A 22462-nucleotide genomic window follows, 5' to 3' on the forward strand; every position below is an offset into this window, starting at 1 on the left:
GACAACTTAGAAACCAGAATCTAAACTGATTGTAGAAGAGCTTAGGTGGCATCGTTTGTCTGTCCTGAGAAAGTTTAATGAGGTGGTAAATTTGGAGTGGGATGTTTTGGTTTTTCTACTCTATGGTTTTTTGCTTATTTCTTCAACTTGAGAGGAAGTAGGTGAAGCTGCTTTTGGTAGAAAGACCCTGTTATGGAGAAGTTCTCAAAATTTCCAGAGGATAAGAATGACCTGGAGAGCTTGTTTAGACGTGGATTTCTACAACCTATCTCAGAGATTCTGATAGAGTGGGAATTCATTTTCTCTTTCAGTTTTTTAAAAATGTGAATCGGCTTTGAATAGGTGATGCATTTTACAAGGATCTAAATGCCGGGGTCTGAGAGGGTGCCACCTGCAGGAGATGCCCCCAGACCCATGCATAGCCACTGGGTCCCCTTCCCTAGAGGCAACCCAGGGGTCCCAGTCTCCAGTGTTTGCTTCCAGGGCCTCTGGATACATGGATTCCCAACCGTGGAGTTGATCCTTTAACAACACTTTGCTTAAACTTTGAGGGTCAACTGGCCACAGGTCAGGAGGTGGGAGATACTGGTCTCACAGGCTCTCAGCACTCCTTCACAGGCCAACTGAAAAAAATCGGAGTCTTAGTGGGCCTGTGCAGCTCACACCCTCGTTCAAGTGTCAACTGTTTGCAACACATCCTCCCCTAGCCTCTAATTATTGTTGCTCAAACAGTAGCATGTCACACAACTACCCTGTACTCGCCTTCCTTCCCTCACTAATGCTATTTCCTGGAGAGCAGGGCATGGCCGTGGATTTGAACAGGAGTGTGGTCAGCCTCCTGCTCACCCAAACTGACCTGGTAACCAGCAGTCCTAACCAGCACTCCACTGTCAAGGGCCTCCTGTTTTTGAGGCTAGAGAGCTAGGTGGCCACACCTCCTCCAGAGAAGACCAGATAGGACTTAGAAGTCTCTGTTCACTGTCCCCCACAGCTCCAGCCACACTCAGCCTTCCTGGCATCACGCCTGTATGTGAGGGTAGAAACAGTGACTCGAGGGCGAGCAGTGTTCTCTGTAGCCCGAGATCAACCCTTTCCAATTAGGTCCCTCTGTGTCCATCCTGGTGTCAGTAAGCCCCCTGGGCAAGGAACGAGAGACTGGGGAAGCAGAGGGTCAGTCAGCACCCAACTGGACTTCATGCAGAGTGAAGCTTGAATATTTATGTAAATTTCCTGGTAATCACTGAAATAACCAGGAACCACTTTGCTGTAAACATTTCTTCCCCGATTGCGTGGTTAACATGGTGCATCCGAAGTCGCTGTGGGAGGCCCTGGCGTTGAGGATAAGACAAGGGCCTGGGAAGAAAGTGCTGTGTTTTATATTCATGTCTGTGGCTTCCTGACTGTTCAGACAGATGTGTGACAACAGATTCATGCAATGCATCTATGCTTTGTTTGTGCAAGGTGGCTTGGCAAGGTGATTGGACATGAATCCTGGTGAGTCGTGTTGCATTTTTTTTTTACTACTAGCTTTTTTCAAGTGAACGTGCCGTGGTTTTCAAGTTCTGACTTCCACATCGGAACCAACTGCCCTCACGCTGAAAGCTTTGAGACATGTCTGCCCCTTCCTGCCCTGGCAGGCCCTTCTTGGATCTCAGGTGGTGTCACTGTAGAGATGAATCGAGTCCCCTCCTAGGGACATGACAAGGACAACGCTGGCTCCATGTGGTGCTGCACAGGCATCAGAGAGCAGGGTTACTCAGCTCTCCTCATTGTTCAGAGCTGCCGTCACTGTCGGGCCCTGCTCAGTGTCAAGGCCGGATGGAGTGCGGGCACCGTCCCGGTGGGGCACGGGTTGTCAGCTCCAGCCTGGAGGAAGGCGGAGTAATTCCTTACCGCAGCCACATCTCCTGGGCTAGGCCATGGCCCCGGAGGGTTAGCATAGTCCCAGGGCCAGCTGCACGGCTGCTGCTCACCAGGCCTCCTGCGTCTCTGAGTTTCAGATTCAGTAAAAACCCTCTGATTAATATTAACAGACAGAAGGCCAGTGCTGTACACAGCTACAACAGTAATGCAAAATTCTTAGCTTCAACACATACAGATGTTAGAAGTGGGTGAGCAGAGAGCCCTTTGGGGGCCCATTTTAAAGAGGAGTCAACGTGTAATTAGTCTCCTGTCTTTGGCTCACACGTGAACACAGTGTGCTGTATGCATAGCTTAAGGAGCCTCCTCTCCCACTGTTCATTTGCTAAGTGAACCCTCTTCCCAAAAGAACCCCCGAGGGAAACTCCAGCTCATCCTCTTTCTTAATGAAAACAGTCCGAATCCATGCGTGCTTCTGGGGTGCCTGTGTGTGAGCGCTCCCTTCATACCTGTCTGTGAGGTGAGTTGGGTTCCTTGGCCAAGCCTGAGCTGTAATGAGATCCCTCCTGTTCTCCCTGTGCAGTGTCCTGAGCCTCAGGGACCTGATTTGCTTTGTGCCTGTACCAGTTTTATCTGCAAGATGTGCAAATTGCCTGGATTATTGTAGGTGATGTCAGCTCACACAGCCTTGAACATTGCCATCAGCAGAGGGCCAGAGGCTCTTAGGCAGTCTCTGAAATGTTGGCCGCCTGTCTTATTGGCCTGTCTTCAGGAGGATCCTATGGAAAAGGGGAGACACTTCACTGCTTAGGGCTACTCGTTCTGGGGTCTTACTAGGCCCGGGTTAGATTCCTGATGCAGCCCCTTCTCAGCTGTGGGACTATGGGCAATTTACTTAACCTCTCTGAGTCTCAGTAAGCTCATCCATAAAATGGGAAAAACAATAACAGTGTTGTGTCTGTCCTGGAAGGCTGTTGTGTGGGCTAATGAGACGGATAGTACATTATTATCACAGAATAATGCCCCATTCCCAGCGGCCACTGTTATTCCTGGCGTTGTGGTTATTCTTTCTGCTGCTGCTTTCATTTTCCCAACTTCCACCTTGACCTTTGGATTTCCTTCAATGAGGGTGTCCTTCATGTTTTTTTGTTGAATATATTTTTATTGATTTTAGAGAGGAAGGGAGGAGAGGTAGAAACATTAATGATGAGAGAGAATCATTGATTGTCTACCTTCTGCACGCTTCACACTGAGATTCAGCCTGTACCCCGAGCATGTACCCTGACCGGGAATCAAACCATGACTTCCTGGTTCACAGGTCAACACTCAACCACTGAGCCATGCTGGCTGGACACCTTCATGTCTGATAGTTGCACGTAACCCTGAGCCAATCTTCTTTGTTTCCCTGGAACCTACGTGCTTTCCTCAGGGTCTGAGAAACAGGGGACTTAGAAGGGCTGGTCTGTATGTGCTTCCCATGCTGGCCTTGAATAGTTTCTCCAGGTTTTATTTCATTTCCCTGGAGTATTTTACAGAGCACCCATGCCAGGGTGTCTGGAAGGAAAAGTATAGGTCAGGGTGAGGTGTGAATAGTTTCTCACTTTACTGTTTCCCTTGCTGCAGCCTCAACAGAGTTGGGGACACCTGACAGCCATCCTCTATCATGATTTGCTCCTTGGGGCTCGTCAGAACACACACACGCACGCATGCACACATGTGCCCATGCATGCACTTTTTTCCTTTTTTTCTCTCCTGGAGGCAATTGCTTTTGACTTTTACTTGGCCTGTGATCTTGAGTAAATTACCTAATCCATTTAAATTTCAATTTCCTCCTCTCTAAATAACCACAGCATGGGTCTCATTGGGCTGTGGTTCAGACTCAGGGGCATAATGTGGCTTGTTATCTGGGGTGCGAGGGAGTTGAGTCACAGCAGTCAAGGTCCCGGTGGAGTGACTGGCCCTGTGTGAATGACGGCAGGGACAGTGGGAGGAGAACTGGGACATCTGTGCAGACTAATTTGCTCTCTTCGCCAGCCCAAGCTCAGACTTGCCTGGTGGTGAGGATGGGAGACGAGGAACAGATAGGCCCTGGGAGAGCTCTGAGGGGAGGCTGTGAGGAAGCCAGGCCTTCTGGTCCTTTGGAACAGATTTGTCCCTATGAGAACCTAATCTCTAAGTAATGTGTCTTTTTAGTCTGATGCTAATCAGATACGCCATCTGGTTCAGTGTAAACTGCTTTAGGATCCACATTGCTTGCTTTTCTCAACTTCCAAAACAAACAGAGAAGGAGTGGAAAAGGGAAAGGGAGAGAGAGAGACAGAGAGAGACAGAGATTTGGAAACTCTTCCCATGTTTATTTTCAGCCAATGGGTTTTTCTTTAGAAACTTTATCGAGCTGTTCTCTGAACACAAAGCATAGAGTTTTCTCTTTATCCAGATGCAGTTTCCTTCTTCCTCCCCTTCTTATCTGTTGCCCACAGTATCTGGAGCTGCTGGGCCCTCATTTCACCATGGGCTGGGCCACTGCAGGGGAGCGGGGGGCGGGCCAGGTTGGGAGGTCCAGCTCCATAGGGGTTTCTCTTTTCTAATGACCACACCACCGTAGCCTGGCCTGGGAATAGAGAAAAGTCCGCTGACTCCAGCAGGCATTACTCTGCCTGGTGAGCTGATGTAAGGTCTCTGAGTCTCCAGGGTTCCACCTCTGGAAAATGTGAGTAAAAATGTTGCCCTTAGAATATGGACTTTTCATTTAGGCTCTGCTTTTTTATGATGCTGGCTTCGTCACTTCCTAGCTGTGTTCCTTGAAAAAAGTCTCTTTAGCTACAGAAATGGAATAGTGTAAGTAAAAGAACTAGCAAAATTCCTGACATCATTGCTGGCATCTGTTCTTGAGGCATCTGTTGTATCACAATACTGACCACAAGAATAATAATGGCATCAATATCTTAAAGGGAGAGACTTACATTTATTAAATGTCAACTATATAGGGGCTATACAGACAACACATGTGTTAAATTCTTACAACAACTCAGTTACGTAGGTATTATCCCCATCACATAGATGGGGAAACCTCCAGGGTCAAGTAACTTTCATCCCAATGAGACCAAAAGTTACACCATATATTTGGACATTAGTGTATTAGACCATGTGCTGCTGGGGTAACAAATTGATCCCAAAATCTCAATGGCTTAGCAGTGTAAAAGTTAATTACTCTCTTGCATAAACCTGATGAAGGTCCTATACCAGTGGTTCTCAACCTTCCTAATGCTACGACCCTTTAATACAGTTCCTCATGTTGTGGTGACCCCCAACCATAAAATTATTTTCATTGCTATTTCATAACTGTAATTTTGTTACTGTTATGAATCGTAATGTAAATATCTGATATGCAGGATGTATTTTCATTGTTACAAATTGAACATAATTAAACATAGTGATTAATCACAAAAACAATATGTAATTATATATGTGTTTTCCGATGGTCTTAGGCGACCCCTGTGAAAGGGTCGTTCAACCCCCAAAGGGGTCCAGACCCACAGGTTGAGAACCTCTGTCCTATACCGTTTGTCTTCCAGAAACTATGCCAGCTGGTACCCATGGCCTCCCTGCAGCAGGGAGGAGAGGGCGGGAGAAAGCACAACTGCTCTCAACCACCTCACCATGAGAGTGACACCCACTGATGCCATCCACAGACCATTGGCCAGAACCCATCACATGTTTCCAACCTAGCTGCAAGGGAGCCTAGGAAGTGGAGAACACACATGGACCATTTGACAAGCACCCTCTCTCTCACTCACAGATAGTGTTAGAGCTAGATTTGGAATACAAGTCATTTGAATAATAAACTTCTTTCCACTACACCACTCTTTGTTCTCATAATGAATAAAAAAAAGATAGTGTTTATTTTCTTATTGGAAATGCTTTCTTCTCCATATTAGAAAAGGTGCCTCACTGTTGCTCCTGAGGGATTTTTTTTCCTTCCATTCTTCACTCCCCTCCCTTGTTCTAAGTGTTCGGCAACTAAGTTCAGGGTTCTTTGCCTGGGCAAAGAAAAGTGCTTTTCTTGATGCCAGTGGTTGCTATGCTACTGCAGTGTTCAGAGCACAGCTTTCCTGCAGTGAGAAGCCCTGTAAGCAGGCTGCTTAAGACTTGGGATGTCCACATCAGGCTCGGTGCTAAACTCTTCTGAAGGAAAAAACAGTGAGGGAACAAGTCCTCTTCCTCCCAGAACATGCACCAAACTTGTGGCTGGCTTCTTTCCTCTCCTGGCACCATACACGCCCTTCCACAATTTCTTTCTGTGCAAACACTGCCTGGAATACCTTCCACCGCCTCCCCACTTCCTTCCCTCCCCCAGACACCCTGACTAATAGTTCCTACCCATTCTTTGAGACCCAGACCAGACATCAAGTCTGCAGTATGCCCTCCCTGATGTCTCAGGCTTTTTGGTTGAGTCCTGTTCAACACTCACTCAGTCCCCACTGCAGGCCAGGCCCCGGGAAGGTGGTGGAGACACAATGACTACGAGTGGGCAAATTCTGCACCACCCTCCATGTGCCAGGATGACGCAGCTTCTTGATTCTGTTTGTTTATAATCTCATCTAATCTTGTTGAGTCTCCACATCACTGTGTACTGTGGCAACTTAAAATTTTCAAATTAAAGACATTTTGTGTCTTCAGATTTAAGCAGTCTTTCTAATTCAAACAGTCCCCTCCCGCTCTCTAAAAATCTTCTGGGGCTGGGTCCTGGGAACCCAACTCAAAAAGGGAAGAAAGACTCTGCCTTTGGCTTTCCCTAGAACTTATCTAAATGGCTCTCATTGGGACTTTAGCTCAAGAAGGAGTGTTGGGACACATGTGTCTTGTGGATTCAGGTCTCAACAGCAGACACCCTTCCCTCCCATCCCATATGCTTCCTTTCCAAGGAGGCCTTCCTCATCCCTCTTCCCTGGGGCTCTAAAATGGACTGGCTGCCAGGGTACCTGGCTAATGCAAGAAGGTGTGACAGTAGGGAGTTTAATAGGTTCAAAATATCTTCCTGGGTTCACAAAGAGGATAAGTCAAGGTGTACCACCTCTGAGCGGCAGAGCTCTCAATCCTTGGCTGCACCTGGGGAGTTCGTTAAAACTGCAGAATCCTGGACTCTCCCCGGAGATTCTTACACTGAAAATAGGGAAGGGGGCCAGGGGGTGCATTGCAGCAGCCTCCCCAGGGGATTCGGATGCAGGTGGCCCCTTGCCTGACCCTCTCCAGTTGGAAACACAGCTCCTAGAGCCCGAGTGGAGGCAGGGAAGCAGCGTGGGCAGAGAGAAGTGGCTCCCAGCACACAGGGCAAACTTGCATCATGATACCTGAGATTTTATTACCCATCTCTCTGTTTATGTGACTGTCTGTGCTGATAAAGTGAACTCCTGACAGACAAGGTTTAAGTTTTATTTCTTTGTGTGCTCAGTCTGATATCAGCTTCCAGAAACTAGTCTGTGGACCTTGGTGGTAAAATACATCATTGTTATTGGCCAGTGTCCCTTAACAAAAGGAAAAGGAAAGAACGTTGTACAGAACTGGAGTTGTTCTAGTGCTTGATTCATAATACACCTCATCATTGGTCTACACAAGGGCCTGCTTTTATTTACGTACATATTCAGTTAGTTATTTTAATAAATTAAACATCCATGTACTCACCACCCAAAACAAAAACTAGATATTTAACAATCAGCCTAGCCAGTGTTTCTCAATGGTTGAGAATTGACCTATGAACCAGAAGGTCACTGTTCCATTCTTGGTCAGCTCACCTGCCTGGGTTGCAGGCTCAACACAAGTAGGGGGCATGCAGGATGCAGACAATCAGATCCAGATCAGTGATTCATTCTCTCTCATTGATGTTTCTATCTCTCTCTCCCTCTCTGAAATCAATAAAAATATATTTTGAAAAAACCTAAAAACAGTCAACTACATGTAACCACATGGCTCTCTTTTCCACATTCTTGAATCCTTTGTTAATCATTCCACTGCTGTCCTTTTTATGCAGTTTTAATGAATAAATATTTTCCCTAGCATTTTGGTTATTTTAACTTTATATAAAGGGTATTGAACTGTGAGTAACTTAGAGGGACATACTTTTCCCTCTTAATTATTTTCATAGTCAAATCTTTTCCCATTTAATATTATACTAAGATTCATCCATCTTACAGGTTGCTGGTGTTCATTGTTTTGAACACTGTAGGACATTCCACTGTTTTCAATTTTAGGCATTTGGGTTATTTCAGGTATTTTTTTCTATTGTAAGCACTACTGCTAAGAACATTCTTGTGCATGTCTCTTGTAGCACATATTTAAGAGTCTCTATTAGGCATAGAATTGCTAGATTTGCTTGGTCATAGACATTATGATATAGGGGATCTGAACATGTAAAGTCAGAGACAGTGCTCACCTGTTTTCCAAAGGTGGCTGCACTACCTTACATCTCCACCAGCAATACATATGTGAGTCGGTGGACCCACATTCTCTTTAGCTCTGGGTGTTGTCCTAGTTCTTCAGTTTTGCCCCTCCCCCCCCAAAAAAGACTGTAGAATGTCATTACTCTTTAAGTTACATTCACTTGACCACCAGTGATGCTGAAGATCTTTTCTTATATTTCTTTGCCACTTGCATTTCATGTATGTGGCATATCTGTCCATTCTTTTGTGCATTTTTCCATTGGTTTGGTTGTATTTCTCTTACTAATTTGCAGGATGTTTTATATTTTCTTTATACTCATCTTTTGCTGGTTGTATGTATTACAAATATCTTCTCCCTATTTCTACACTTATAACTTCTTTTTTTTACTTAAGATATAGTTTTCCGACAGAAGTTTTTATTTTTAATACAAGCTTATCAATCATTTTCATTGTCAAATCTTGTTGTGTCTTGTTTAAGAAATCTTTCTCAACCCCAAAGTCTAAAAGATTTTCATTTATATTTTTACTAAGAATTCTATATTTTTAATAGTCATAAATCAATCTATAGCACTTACATTTATACAAAACATATATGGTGTGAGGTAGGAATCTGATTTTGTCTTTCCTGCCATTTCAAGTATGGGGCCGTCTCTTCTCCATGCCAGTGTCATTTTGCATTTCCAGGACATTGCTCTTCCCTGGAGACTTGAGGGCAGGGATTCCATCCCTGGTCCCCAGAGTGCATGCAGTTCCTCTGTGCTAGGTGAAAGCTGAAGGGTCTGAAGGGTCAGGGAAAAGGGGTAGCCTCTCCTTCCCAAGGCACGCCCCAAATTAGGCGCCTGTGTTATGTTAGCATCCCGGGGATTATGTGCAAAGACATAGCACTTCTCCAGGTGTAACACCTTCTCAATCATGAAAGAGATGAGATGGTTTTTCTGAGAATGAGAATTTTTCTTATAACAAGAGATTGCCTGGGCCCCTAGGGCAAGCTTCTCATAGTTTTTCTATGTATCTGATAAAAAGATTCCTGAGCTGAGGGAGGAAGAACCGTGGTTTATTTACACAGTGGAATTCCTACAGTGGTCAAAACAATGAACACCAGCAACCTGTAATACGGATGAATCTTAGTATACTATTAAGTGAAGAACAGCAAGGACAATACCATCTGCAGTGGAAACGCCATTGGATGTTTGCTGAGTCCTTACTATGCCCCAGGCACCATGCAAAACTGCTAATGTGCATGATCTCACTCACGGCCCCACTGGGTGACCTTGGGCAGGCCACTTAACCCCAGTAGAATAACCATAAAACCATGTGATTTTATAGAAGGTTAAACAGATGAAGGAAAACCGCATGATGACCTCACAGTCACAGAGCCAGGCTCAGAATGCTCGGAAAGGTTACTGGCTGGAGCCAATTTATTTCTTTAATAAAGAGCCGTAGAGTTTTGAGGACCTAAGTTTTTTTTTCTCATCGGAGCATTTAGAAGCATCAAAGATCTTGAAATAGGGGTTTGGTCCTCCCAGTCACAGTGTTACAAAGTCACATCCAGTTCCAGAACGTCCCTTCCGCACTCCAGAGATCTGAGAGGGGGCTGTCCTTCACATCCATCCCCTTTTCAATGTGGTGGATCACAGAATCCCAGCCCCGAAAGAAACCTTTAGATATGGAATCAGAGAAGACAGTGATCTAATAAGCTGCAGACAAATCCAAGAGAGATTTATGAAAGTGCCCTTTTTTTTTGGCTGAAGTAAAAATAAAAGGGCATACAATCAAAGAAAAGAATCCCCTTTGAACCTCCAAAAATACTTAGAATAGCAGCTTTTAATGACATGCTGAAGTACAGTTTAATTGGGCAGGGGGAGAAGGCTCCCAGATCAATTCTTTAATGGAAATCCAAATCAAGTCTTTTGCAATTTTTAAAAGGAGAATTTACCTCATTAAAGCTTGAGAACAGCACAATCAGGCTGCCCTTACACCTTCCAATCCGTGTTCCACAGGGTTCTTTTCTAGTTGGGGAACGATTCTTTATATAAGTGGAAACACATGTAATGAGGGAGTTTATGTAAACCTTTGAAAGGTTATATGTTTATTCCAATTCTTTTGTTTTTTGTTGTGAAATTATAGTCATGGATGGTTTAAATTATAGTGAGGCAGGTTTTAGACTGTCCTGAGACTTTTCTGTTGACCTGTTAAAGTTTGATTTTGCTGTTGTTTCCCCCCAACATCTTCTTAGAATAGAAGGAAGTTTCCGTAAGACTCTGATGCAGTTAAATTGAAAACCCGCCACAGAGTCATTTCAATTCAGGTAATATTTATTGAAAATATAAAAATGTAGCAGCACTGTGCTACAGGGAATATAAAAGAACTACAGTAATAAATAATTTTATGGCCACCACTTATGTAACCTTTATTTGGTGCCTGGTGCTATGCTTAGCTTTTCACACATTATCTTGTTTCGTTATCATGACATCCCTGTAAAGTTTAGGTATGCACATCTCCCTCTTATAGGTGAGGAAGGTTGAGAGAGGTTGAGAAACATGGCAACAGTCACATCCCCAGTAGCGTGTCAGAGCCCAGAAGCAGCTGGGGGCTGCGTCCACAATGCACTCTCTGGATTGCTGTGCAGTGTGGCGTCGGAACAGAAGGGTTTCTGCACCCCTTGGGGAGCTTGCAGCTGGGAGAGAAAAGATTCACCCCAAGGGTCTTCACACTTGAGCCCACACAGGCCGTGAAGGTGATGGGAATGAAGGTGCAGGGTCCTAGTCAGTAGGCCGTTTAATAAGGTGACCTGAGCAAATGTGTATTTCTAATGCCATCTGCAGTTAACTTTTCCCAGAAGATTTTCCACTTACCCACTGAACGTGAGGGCTTCCTTCACTTCACAAGGTGATGTGACTCCTTTCATTTTTTTCCTAAAACACAGTGCCATTTGGTCAGTCATTCATGTCCCCACCTTGGACAGAGACAAGTTCCAAGTATTTCTCTTACTAAGGAAATGGAGTGGCAATGATCCATGGACACTCGCTTAGGGTGGGGAGTGAGAGGAAGCAGTGAGGCCTGGGGCAGAGTCTGTGCCAGGGTGTATAGGATGCTGCGGATCAGTGCCCAGTGCTTGTTGCCATGTCTATTTTTTTAAAAAGAAGTCCTCCTTTGGGATTTCTATCTGAAATCTGTTTTTTTTTGTTTGTTTTTTTTTAAACAAAACAGGATGCAGGCCAAATAAACCTACATATGGACCCAGGGCAATAGCCTCTGGTTTAAATTTGTAACTTATAAGGTTCAATAAAGTTATAGGGTTTTAATAAATGTATATTTTATAGGTTTATTTATAAATAACCCTTTAAGAATGACCATTACCAGAATTCAGTGAGAACAGTGCTTTTGGAACATTGGGGATGGGTTCATGGAGGAGGCGGGATGTCAGTGAACATCAGAGAATAGTGAGTGTGATAAAGCCTTCTCTGGAGGAGTCTAGGGAGAGCTGGGTGTGTATCCGCTGGGTGTGTCTGAGCTGGGCCTCAAGGGGACTTGGGGTTCACCCTTGCCTGACATGCTCCCTTGCTAATGGGGGGCTCAGCCCACATCATAAGTTCTACCAGACCTCTCCTGGGCACACTGGTCCAGTGTTGGAAAAGATGACATTTATTGTTTATAGGAGTTAGTATTATCAAAACACTGTGAGTTTTCATAGAAGATTTGGAAATATAGAAAAGCACCCATGGTCTCATGATTCAGAGGTAACCATTGTTTATTCTTCCTCTCTTTTATATCATATTATTATCTATAATAATAAAAGCATAATATGCCAATTAGACCGGACAGCCAAAAGACCTTCCAAACATCCTTCCAGATGACCTTCTGGATGAAGCTGGGGCTGTGAGGGCTAAGGCAAGCCTCTGTGGCTGTGAGGGCCGAGCCCCTTGCACAAATTTCATGCATCAGGCCTCTAGTTTTACATAATTGTCATAAGGTCTTACCAGGTTTGAGATCTGCATTATCCACTGAGAATTATCAGGACTGTTTTTCCAGGCTATTTTTAAGGACTTGGGGATTTTATTATATAGATGGGCTATGACCGAGTTCACTATTTTCCCATTTAGGGAAATCTGGGTTCATTTAATTTTACGATAGAAAAACTTACTGGAATCCATAGCTTAGCCGACAGTGTTGTCCTTTTTTGCTCATGATTTCTTTACTGTTGGGCATGAATCTCACCCAGCTTTCCCAGCGCTGGCCCAGGATTCTGACTCTCCCTTCCTCCTCCTCCTCCTCCTCCTCCTCCTCCTCCTCCTCCTCCTCCTCCTCCTCCTCCTCCTCCTCCTCCCCCTTCTTCTTCTTCTTCTTCTTCTTCTTCTTCTTCTTCTTCTTCTTCTTCTTCTTCTTCTTCTTCTTCTTCTTCTTCTTCTTCTTCTTCTTCTTCTTCTTCTTCTTCTTCTCCTTCTTCTTCTTCTTCTTCTTCTTCTTCTTCTTCTTCTTCTTCTTCTTCTTCTTCTTCTTCTTCTTCTTCTTTCTCTCTCTCTCTCTCTCTCTCTCTCTCTCTCTCTCTCTCTCTCTCTCAGTAATTTGCTTCCTCCCAATTCAATAGATGCAGTGTAAAGCATACCATATTGTCTCTCATACTGAGCTGGAGTGGCATGATCCAATTTGGGAGGGATGTGTTTTCACAATGGCATCATAATCCTTGACGAAGAGGGTGTGTCCGTGTGTGGCACTTACACTCAACCACACAGAGAACCCTCATTAGCCCTGGGCAGCCAAAGTGGATTTGCTGAGCATGACATCCTCCAGGCAGGAGCGACTGCCCAAGTGGAACCAGACACTGAGCAAAGAGGGGGAAGCCAATTAACCAAAGGCAAACGAGGCCCTGACAATGGCATGAGCCTAAGAGGATGAAATAACTTGAGAGACATCCATTTCTGAAGTCGGCACAGCTCAGGACAGTTGTTCAGAACAAGGGTTTGGATCAGGTCCTGACTTTGTTGCCTTAACCAGTTCACCTCACCCCTAGGAGCATCCAATTCCTCACCCGTCAAAGGGCACAGTGTAGGGTGCTGACCTCACTGGTTTATCCTGAGCAGTAAACAGGATAAAGCCTGCATGAGGCGTAGGGGGGTCTGGCACTCAGAAGGGGCAGCAATGGTGTATCATCATCATTGATAACTGTTACTAGTATTTGTCATTGTCTGACAGTGGGTCAGAATGTGGAGCTGGACTCAGGAGACCAAGATTCTCAGCTCAACAGGTTTCTATCTACTCCAGCTGGGAAGTGAATGGGTCTCTAAGTCTCTCTCTTTCTCTGTTGCTGTCTCTCTCTCTCTTTCTTTCTCAAATGAGACACTTGGATTAGGGGTCATGGCATGTGTGCGGACCTCCATGTGCCCAGAACTATAGGTCACGCTTTTCATGGAGCTCATGTGAGCCCTATCTCAGAGGTGCTACTATTAGCTCCTTTTCCAGAAGCTAAAATGGAGACTTAGGAAGCTGGGATTCAACCCCAGGTTGCTAACATCTGCACTACCCTTACTTGTCTCTGCATCCCAGCGCTCTGTCATGATGGCTGATACACATGTGGATTGGTCACACTTGAGGCTTTTGAATGACTACGAAGGTGATGATGTTCAGGGCTGTGTTCACGGTGCACCCTTCTCTCTATTACTTAACCCCCCCCCCCCAAATTGTAGGCAAACAAATTCCAGAAGGAATCTCCTGTTAGACTTTGGGGACAGCTTCTGATACCTCCACTTTGTTTAACATAAATGACACTAGTAGACACTTGTTCTACTTGGGTGGTGGGTTAATTTGAGAGATACCGGAAGGGTTGTATGTGCTTGCATGCATTAAAGAATGTAGCATGCCATGGCAGTGGGGGGATCAAATATCTGAGCCAGAGGGCCCTTAACAGCTGCCCAGACACAGTCAGACTCAGCAGTTCAGAGAACAGGTTCACCCCTGGATGGACCGCAGCCAGCCACTCGCCCTCTTCTCCCAGAGAGTGCTCCCTCCCTCTCTCCGCCCTCCCGCCAAGACAATTTAGTTTTAAACATAAATATTCTAGGTCTAAAGAAATCTCTGCTCTGGCTCTGATGAGGGAGGTCGGCAGTGGGGAGGCTGTGCATGTGGGTGGTCAGGTACAAGGACAACTCTCTGTACTTTCTGTTCAATTTTGCTGGGATCTTAAAGCTGCTCTACAGGGATGGTTTATTATAAAATGGTAGAAATGCAGCGAGCGCACGCAGACACATAAGCACACATTGATTGGCCCCTCCCGCCATTCTTTGGAAGAACAGACAGAAAGGCCCTGAAGGATTGAGAGGCCCTCAGAGGCCCCTCAGTCGCCCACACACCGATAGTTATCATTGGTCCTCTGACCCAGGAGCGGTAGGGTCCTCTTTCTCTCTGGTTCACGGGAGCATGTCAGGCTTTTAGGGAGGCAGTGAGAGAGTTCCTTCATTGCCCAGGCCTGTGGTGGGGCCCATGGTGGTCTCTGCCCTTGCTGGCTCTCTGGTGTCACTGTCCCTGCAACAAACCCACGTAAGCCATCTGTGATGAGGACTAGGTGGTGGTTCAGGCCCACCTGTGCCCACGCCACTGCCCCCCCCCCCGCACCCCCCCCCCCCCAGCTTCCAGCTGTACGGGATTAACCTCCTCCCTGCCTTTGACTCCGCCATGGCAGGTTCACCTGGCCCAGGCCCACACTGTCCTCACGCAAACCCTTTTTAAAATGCATTGCCTTCACCTCCGTCTGGAACCACTTCACCTTGCCCCACGCCCTCTCCTGAAGCCTGCTGCAGGTGTCCACTGCTGCTCAGGGAGGCCTCCTCTCCTCTGCGCCCCCTCCGGGCCCAGGATGTGGGGTGGCGATTGACTATAGGCCCCATAGAGAAGTGGGGGCTGTAGGAACTTACCCCGTGCCATTTTCCCTCCCAGAGAGAGCGACAACCAGTTTTCTTTCTGGGTCATCTCAGAAACAGACACACTTTGCCAGGTGAGCTGTCTTTTATCTGACAGAGCACTGTCTGATCTCATCTGGGGGAGGCACATTTCTCACTAATGTGGCTTTGGCCTCAGTCGCCTTGGATCAGCCATTGCTCTGCTTAGAAGCAATTGGCTCCTTCCCACCAGCTTGAGCCTGTTTTGCCCCAGAGCTGCCATTCAGCTGGTTCTGCTACAAGGACACAGTCAGCCGTGTGTGTGTGTGTGTGTGGTCATTCTAGTACTCCTTTCCCTAGTGAAATCTTTGTAGGCTCCCCAAATAGATGGGAAAGTTGTCAACTTCTCCTCCAGGAAAATGTGTGGTGTTTCAGGGACCTGCAATGAGTTGCAGCTCTGACATCCAGGCTGCTTCCTGGTGGTGAGTTACAGTTGCACCGATGTAGGACCTCTGGGCCTCCTGCTGGCAGCTCTGGCTGTGAGGTGGGTTCCTCGGTGACATTGGGTTCATCATAAGTTCGACAGATGCAATGGAACCGCACGGTCTGAGTTTGGGGAGGCGCTCCTCCTCTCATGCTGCTCTCAGATTTCCCTTGTATTTGCACATCGCCGCCACCTTGACTCCAAGCAGCATATCTTCTCTGTGATCCAAAGAATCGCTGCTGAGCAGGGGCTCAATCAGTGTTTCCAGGACGAAGGGATGATTGCCTTCATCAAGGGAATGTAACAGTCTATTGGAGAAAACACTCTACTAAGAGTCAGAAGAGTTAAACTCTAGTCCAGGAAAGCTACTAACCAGCTGTGTGACCTTGGACAAAGCCCTTAACCTCTCTGGACTCCATTCTTCATGTGTATCATCGGAGAGTTGGAGTTCTAGTACCCTGTCCATCTCTGATAGTCACTGAGTCTGCACTGCCAGACAACATAGAGAAAGAGGTAGCGACTTCAAGGAGACCGAAAGCTGCTTGAAAAACGCTTTGTCATCCTGGGGTGTGGAGAGCACTCGGGTCAGCCGGACATGAAAGACACTGAAGGACTCGCTGTGCTCAGAGGCATCCAGGGCCGTGTACTGTCCCCACAGGCCACAGCCAATTCCATGCTGGGTCACCGAGAGGTTTGTGGGGATGGGCTCGGTGTTTTCTGGCACGAGGGCACCTGAAAGGGGGCAGCAGTCAGGACCATGGAGCTTCATTTACAGGTGGCTTTTCCTCTTAATACAGATATTTCTGTGGGTCTCAAATAATTGCTCTTCATCAGGCTCGCTCCCGCCAATATTGCAGACTTGCCGGGACCTATGTGTGTAGCGAGATGCTTGGTTTGGTTTGGTTTGGTTTACAGGGATTCGGGGCTCCCCTCTGGTGGCAGCTGCAGGTTTTAAAATCAATCACAGCCCAGGTAGCAGGAGGGTCACCACAGCACTCTGCTGTCTGTTCTAGGCTGGTGCCGAGAAATCAAGCTGGTCCCAGCTGCCTCCCAGGAAAATGTGTGGTGTTTCAGGGGCCTGCAGTGAGTTGTAAACCTTGATAGATGGTGGGACCTGCTGTCAGTGAACAGCAGAATAGCTTGTACCGTGTTCAAAGGAAAAGAAGAAATTATTTCTCAGAGCGTAAGAACCAGGATGTTCTCACGCCCTAGTTCATCATGAGATCACTGGCCACGTACATCAAGACACAGCCCCCCTGGGTGTGTGAGGGAGCAGAGAGATGGCTTTCCTGCATTTGCTCCATGACAGGGAGCAGCTCTGACATCCAGGCTCCTCCCTGGTGGCCAGTCTTCTGGAAGTTTTCTTTTTAATATATTTTTATTGATTTCAGAGAGAGGGAGAGAGAGATAGAAACATCAGTGATGAGAGAGAATCATTGATCGGCTGCCTCCTGCACGCCCCCTACTGCGGGTAGAGACGGAAACCCGGGCATGTGCCCTGACTGGGAATCAAACCGTGACCTCCTGGGTCATAGGTACAGCTCAACCACTGAGCCACACCTGTTGGGCTTTCTGGCAGCGTTTAGCTCTCTAAGCTTTAGATCTGACCCCTTACTTCTTTTTTCCTTTCTTGCCAATGTAGGGGAGCACACTGGGAAGCCCTCCCCTGTGCCCCTTTCCTGGGTAGTCCTGGGAAGTGGGCACCCTCAGAATGCGCTGCTGGTGGCTGCAGCTCTCCTGCCATCTCTCTGTGCCTGAGGTCAGAAGTGAGGGCCACAGAGATGGGCGGAGTCTGCCTTGGAGCCTATTCAGTTCACTCAGCAGCCACTGGGCTTCGGTCCACAGCTGCATCCCAGCTTGGCTCTGCCTGCTCTTGCCTGGGCATGTGCATCCACTCTGGCGGCTCAGTGCCATCTCAGTGCTCACAGCCCAAACTAACCTCTGGTATGTCTTTGCTTTCACTGTAAGACCTGTATCTTTCACTGCCTCCGGGACGTCTCAACTTCCATATAGGATGGGTGGGGCCACCCTTGTAATGAAGAGAGACAATATTTAGAACAGGTTTTCCAATTCCATAAATGTCTATTGACCCCCTGCTGTAAACAAAGCATTGAGTAGCCATTCAGGAAATAAAAAGTTGGCAAAATATGATAAAGTCCTCAAGGAGCTTGCCTTCATTTGCAAAATGAGGTGCTCTTTGTTCAAATGCAGGATGAATATTCTATAGTAGAAGTATAAGCAAAGTGCCTTAGACTTGAGAGGAGAAGGTTGTATGATTTTCAGATCTTTCTTCTTGTTCATAACATCTAAAATGCTATTTTTAAAAACACAAAAAGCACAAGAGAGCTTCAGAAATGTGAATATTCATTTTTTCTCTCTCAATTTATTAACCTAGATTTTGGTAACCTTTGATTTTCTTTTTTCCCCATGATCTTGACTTTGGCTTCAAATGTATAAAGAAGGTTTCTTGGATGACCTTTTTACCAAAGGCTTGTTGCCTCTGGAGACACACCACGGGGTCTATTCATCTTGTTTCACAGTCTCTGAGTTATACCCATCAGTGACCTTGGAAAAGTCACGTCACATCATTGCTTCTTTCTTTATCTGTAAAATGAGGATAATAATAGGTTTGATGAGAATGTGAAATGAAATCATGCTTAGCATGGTCCCTGGATGGTAAAAATTGCTTCATAAGTGGTAGCTTAAAATGAATATAAGTATAATTATTATTTTCATAAATTATTTATTCATAATTATTATGTTCATTTTCATTATTATCAGTTCAGAGTCAGAGCCAATGTAGAGCATTAAAAATAAAAAGTTGCCTGAATTGACTCAGCATATTAAGATAGGGAGAAAAAAAAAACAAAAACCCTGTTTAAGAGGATATACATATGCATTACTATAATTACAATAATATTTACTTTGTATAATTTTCATAGAAACTTTATAGTTTTCTGTCATTCTTATACAATGGAGAAATTTATTTAACTGCACCAGATCTTACAAATGAGCAAACTTGACCTGTTTTGAACTACTGGTCTGGGTGGTGTGTGTGTTTCCCCCCTCAGTCTGTTCTTCTCATGGGAAGGGGGAAATCACACTGGTAGTTTGAGTCAGCACGCTCTGTCACTCACCTGCATAAACTACACTTGACCCAGGCCATTGGCCAGGTGGTCTGTGAGGGCCGCTTCAAGTCGGTGCTTTGCCCCTGGCTCTCAGCCAAGGGATGCACGGGCATGGATCCTGGACAGTCAGCTGCTGCTGTGCCCGGAGTGCAGTCGATTTTATTGATTTTTTCTCCCCAACACAACAGCTTCAAAAGGCTCCTTTGCCCCAGAGTAGCTGATCTTTTCAAATCTTTCCTATTTGCTCCTGTAAGACTTTCACATAAAAGGGTAAATGCAATTAACAACCACATACTTTAGATGATGATGAGATGTTCTAGAATGTGTTTAAAGGTTTCACAAAACCCAGACACATGGAGTTGAGTGAATCCTTGGAGAGATTGCCTAGTCCAACCTCCTCTGTTACAGCCAAGGACACCAATCCAAAGAGTGGGCATGACCTGCCCAAGGTCGCGCCACGAGTTGGCCACAGAGATGAGAAGCCAGGAATCCTAGTTTCTATTTTTTTCTTTTAACTTGTGTTTCTCAATGTTGGGCATGTACTACCATATGCCAGATTATTCTCCTTGGCACGCAGGGTCATTTTAGGCTCACACAGGTAAAGTACTGCATCACAGAAGCAGATCATTCATTTTCTTCCAACTCCCTTTCAGCCTTTCTATGGCAGGGATGGCAGGACTTTCCTATTTTGCCTTGAATCCTTCTCTACTAATGTCCTTTGATAACAAAGAGAGAGCAGACCTCAGGACTAAGCGCCTCTGACAATTTAACCAAAGTGTTTTGTTTGCATGGTATTGGTACACTTACCCTGCCATCGATGGCAAGGATACAGGTTTTCCATGTTGAGAAGCATATATTTCATTTAAAATAAATGTAAACAGATTAGAATGAATCTACTTTAGGAAAAATATCAAGTAAATAACAGTGCAGGCTGCAAATGATGAGGAATCCATGGTGAGTTTCACATTAGCAACAATAATGGTTAACTAAAGCTTAGAAAAGATTGGATTCTGCCCTTGTGAATGCTCTGAGCCCTTTGAGGATAGATGTAGCTGAATTCCAGACTCTTTCTTATTCATGTCATGCCTTTGTTTATGTAGCAGCCAGAAAAACAATTATTAGATTTAAGAGGAAAACATAAAAACTATATATCAGAGATGAACTCAGAAATATTGACAATCTCATTATCGGTAACTTTCCTACAACCTAAACAGATGGTTTGGTTGCCAATTTAGTTTTGTATGTAGGGACTTTTGTGAATATTTTCCATGATAAACTGTATGCCGTTGTTGCATTTATTGAGAACAGAAACTAGTGTTATTTTTCAGGGACTAATGCTCTAGTCTAGACCTCATTCTTGTCTTGTGTTCCCATGCTAAGAAGTACTTTAATTTCTGATTATCTTGCTATTCATTGAGAGGGCATGAATGAAGAAAAAGGTGGCAAAATGCAATTCACCCAACATTTTCCCACTATTATCACATTTAAAGATTAAAATGAATGGAATATGAATATTAAACTTATTCATCAAATAGGGGTATAGCTAGGTCACTTTCTTTCTTTTTCCTATAATTTACCTATATCAGGTGAATACATGGAAGGAAAGATACAATAAAGTACACTGTTTTGGTGATTTTTCCATTATCTTTAATAGCTAACCTTTGAATACGGTTTGTTTTCCTGCTCCCTGAAGCAAGTTCCTGCTTACCTGTCACTTAGCTTCCCAGGGATCCAGGAGCCCCGAAGACCAGTTGCCGCTGGTCCAGCAAGAGCCTGCCTGCCCTCAGTGTCACACAGAACTCATTCACGCCTCCTCGTGCTGTAGGCCATTATGTGTGTGTTTTCTACAGTGCTCCTTCAATGGGAAATTTATTCTCATTTAGAGGAATATGAAGAAAGAGAAGGAAGGCGGAGTCAACTTCTGGTCACTTATGGGCAGTTAGAATCAGCCGTTTGAAAAATGAGCTTCTGAATCAGGAGAGATGTTGCAAAGTGACTGGCAGAACTGCATACAAAAAGGTAGAATGCTGAGATGCCAAGAAATAATGCCATTTCTATGACGGCTAATAAAAAGACTGCATTCAGGGCGAGGAAGGTTAATGATGATACATTTTTTTTAACATTGAAGATTAACAGGATAGCTTGCATATTCAAGTCAATTCAGACACACTGCTAATGGGGGAGGCATGCCAAATTAATTTCGACAGCACCTCTCAAATTATGATCACTCACTCTTCTCTGGCTGCTGCTCTTTGTTTTGGTAGGAAGGAGCTGCATGCATACTTACAGTGGGTGCACGCCACTGTGTAGTAGGGCATCTCTGGACCTGGGGAGTTTGGAGAGCTGGGTGGGGGGGGGGTGTGCCCTTCAGTCCTTAATCACCAGCGGTCCTCTGCTGGGTGTTTCCCTGATGGGATGTGTGCAGTTTGTCAGGAGCAAGGTTGTTGCTTGGCAGGGATTTTGGTTTCAATAGTCAATGAGACAAAGGAACTGAGCTGAGATGAGAAGAGAGTGGGAGGTGGGAGAAAGACTGGAGAGGAGAGAAGAGCTGCTCTCTCTTTATGCAAGAGATTCTCCATGTAGAGTTGGGGACAGCGTCTTTGGGTTACTGCTGCCTTGAGTCCTATTGAGGACCAAGGCTCAGATGACATAGGAACTGGCTCTGGAATCTAAACACCTGAGCATGAGACCCAGTGCAATATCTTATGCAATTTGCTTGATTTCGTCAAGCCTCACTGTGTTCACTATGATCAACAGGGAAAAGAATAATACCTACCTGATACCAGTATGTATTTTTAATTTTGGTAGAATTTACATATAGTAAAATATACACATCTTAAGTGCACAGATCAGGGAATTTTTTGCATGTGTATATACCCATGCAACTACCACCCACATCAAAATATAGCATATTTCCATTGCCTAGAAAGTTACAGATGGATATTTTAAAAAGTAAATAACAATAGTTTTTACCTTTATAGTGCTTATCATGGGCCAGGTGTTTTACATATATGATCTTGTTTCATTCTTACAACCTTGTGAAGGGAGGTGCTCTTACTATCTCCACTTTAAGGTAAAGAGACTTGCCCAAGGTTATAAGGACAGTAAGGTTCCTGCTCTTAACATCCACGCCCCATCACTGACTCTAAAACTTGCCCTGTGGCCTGGTGCCTTATTAAGTGCATTAGACGAATGAGAGTGGAGCCTCCTAAATGCTGACATTTCTTTCCATTCCTTCTCTCCTTGTCTGGGGCTGGTAGGCTGTGCATGATGCTCTTGCAGGAGAATTCGTGAGGGAAAAGGCAGGCTGTAGCTACCGTTCCATCCCAGCTTTGAACATCAGGTGCATTGTGGGTGCTCATCGTCCTCCACTGCTGTTCCCAGGAAGCCCTGCCCCAACTCCCCTTCAACCATCACTGCTTGGTAAAGTGGCAATGTGACACACTCATTGGTTAGATCACCTGGGCAGTTTTGGCTGCTCAACCATCTTTGGGCTCTATCCAAACCTTGTCCTTATGAGGATCTAAAAACTTCAAGTGAAAGTCCCTCCATTCCAAGCCCCTTTTAGCTGTCTTGTCCCAGATTCCCAGTATTTATATTTTCCCCATCCATCCCGTTCAGATCCTAGGACTTGCTGGTTTTCCTTCTCCACCCTTATTTTCTCCTTCTCCTCTTTGTCTT

General features: G+C 45.3%; 1 protein-coding gene across 5 annotated transcripts in view; it reads left to right on the plus strand.

Moving 5' to 3' along the window:
* The window catches only part of DOCK2 (dedicator of cytokinesis 2), a 367699-nt gene that overhangs the window by 105342 nt on the left and 239895 nt on the right, over positions 1 to 22462 (plus strand). The gene's annotated exons all lie outside the window — the stretch shown is intronic.

The sequence above is a fragment of the Myotis daubentonii genome, chromosome 5, assembly GCF_963259705.1.
Source record: "Myotis daubentonii chromosome 5, mMyoDau2.1, whole genome shotgun sequence".
In the NCBI taxonomy this organism is placed as follows: Eukaryota; Metazoa; Chordata; class Mammalia; order Chiroptera; family Vespertilionidae; genus Myotis; species Myotis daubentonii.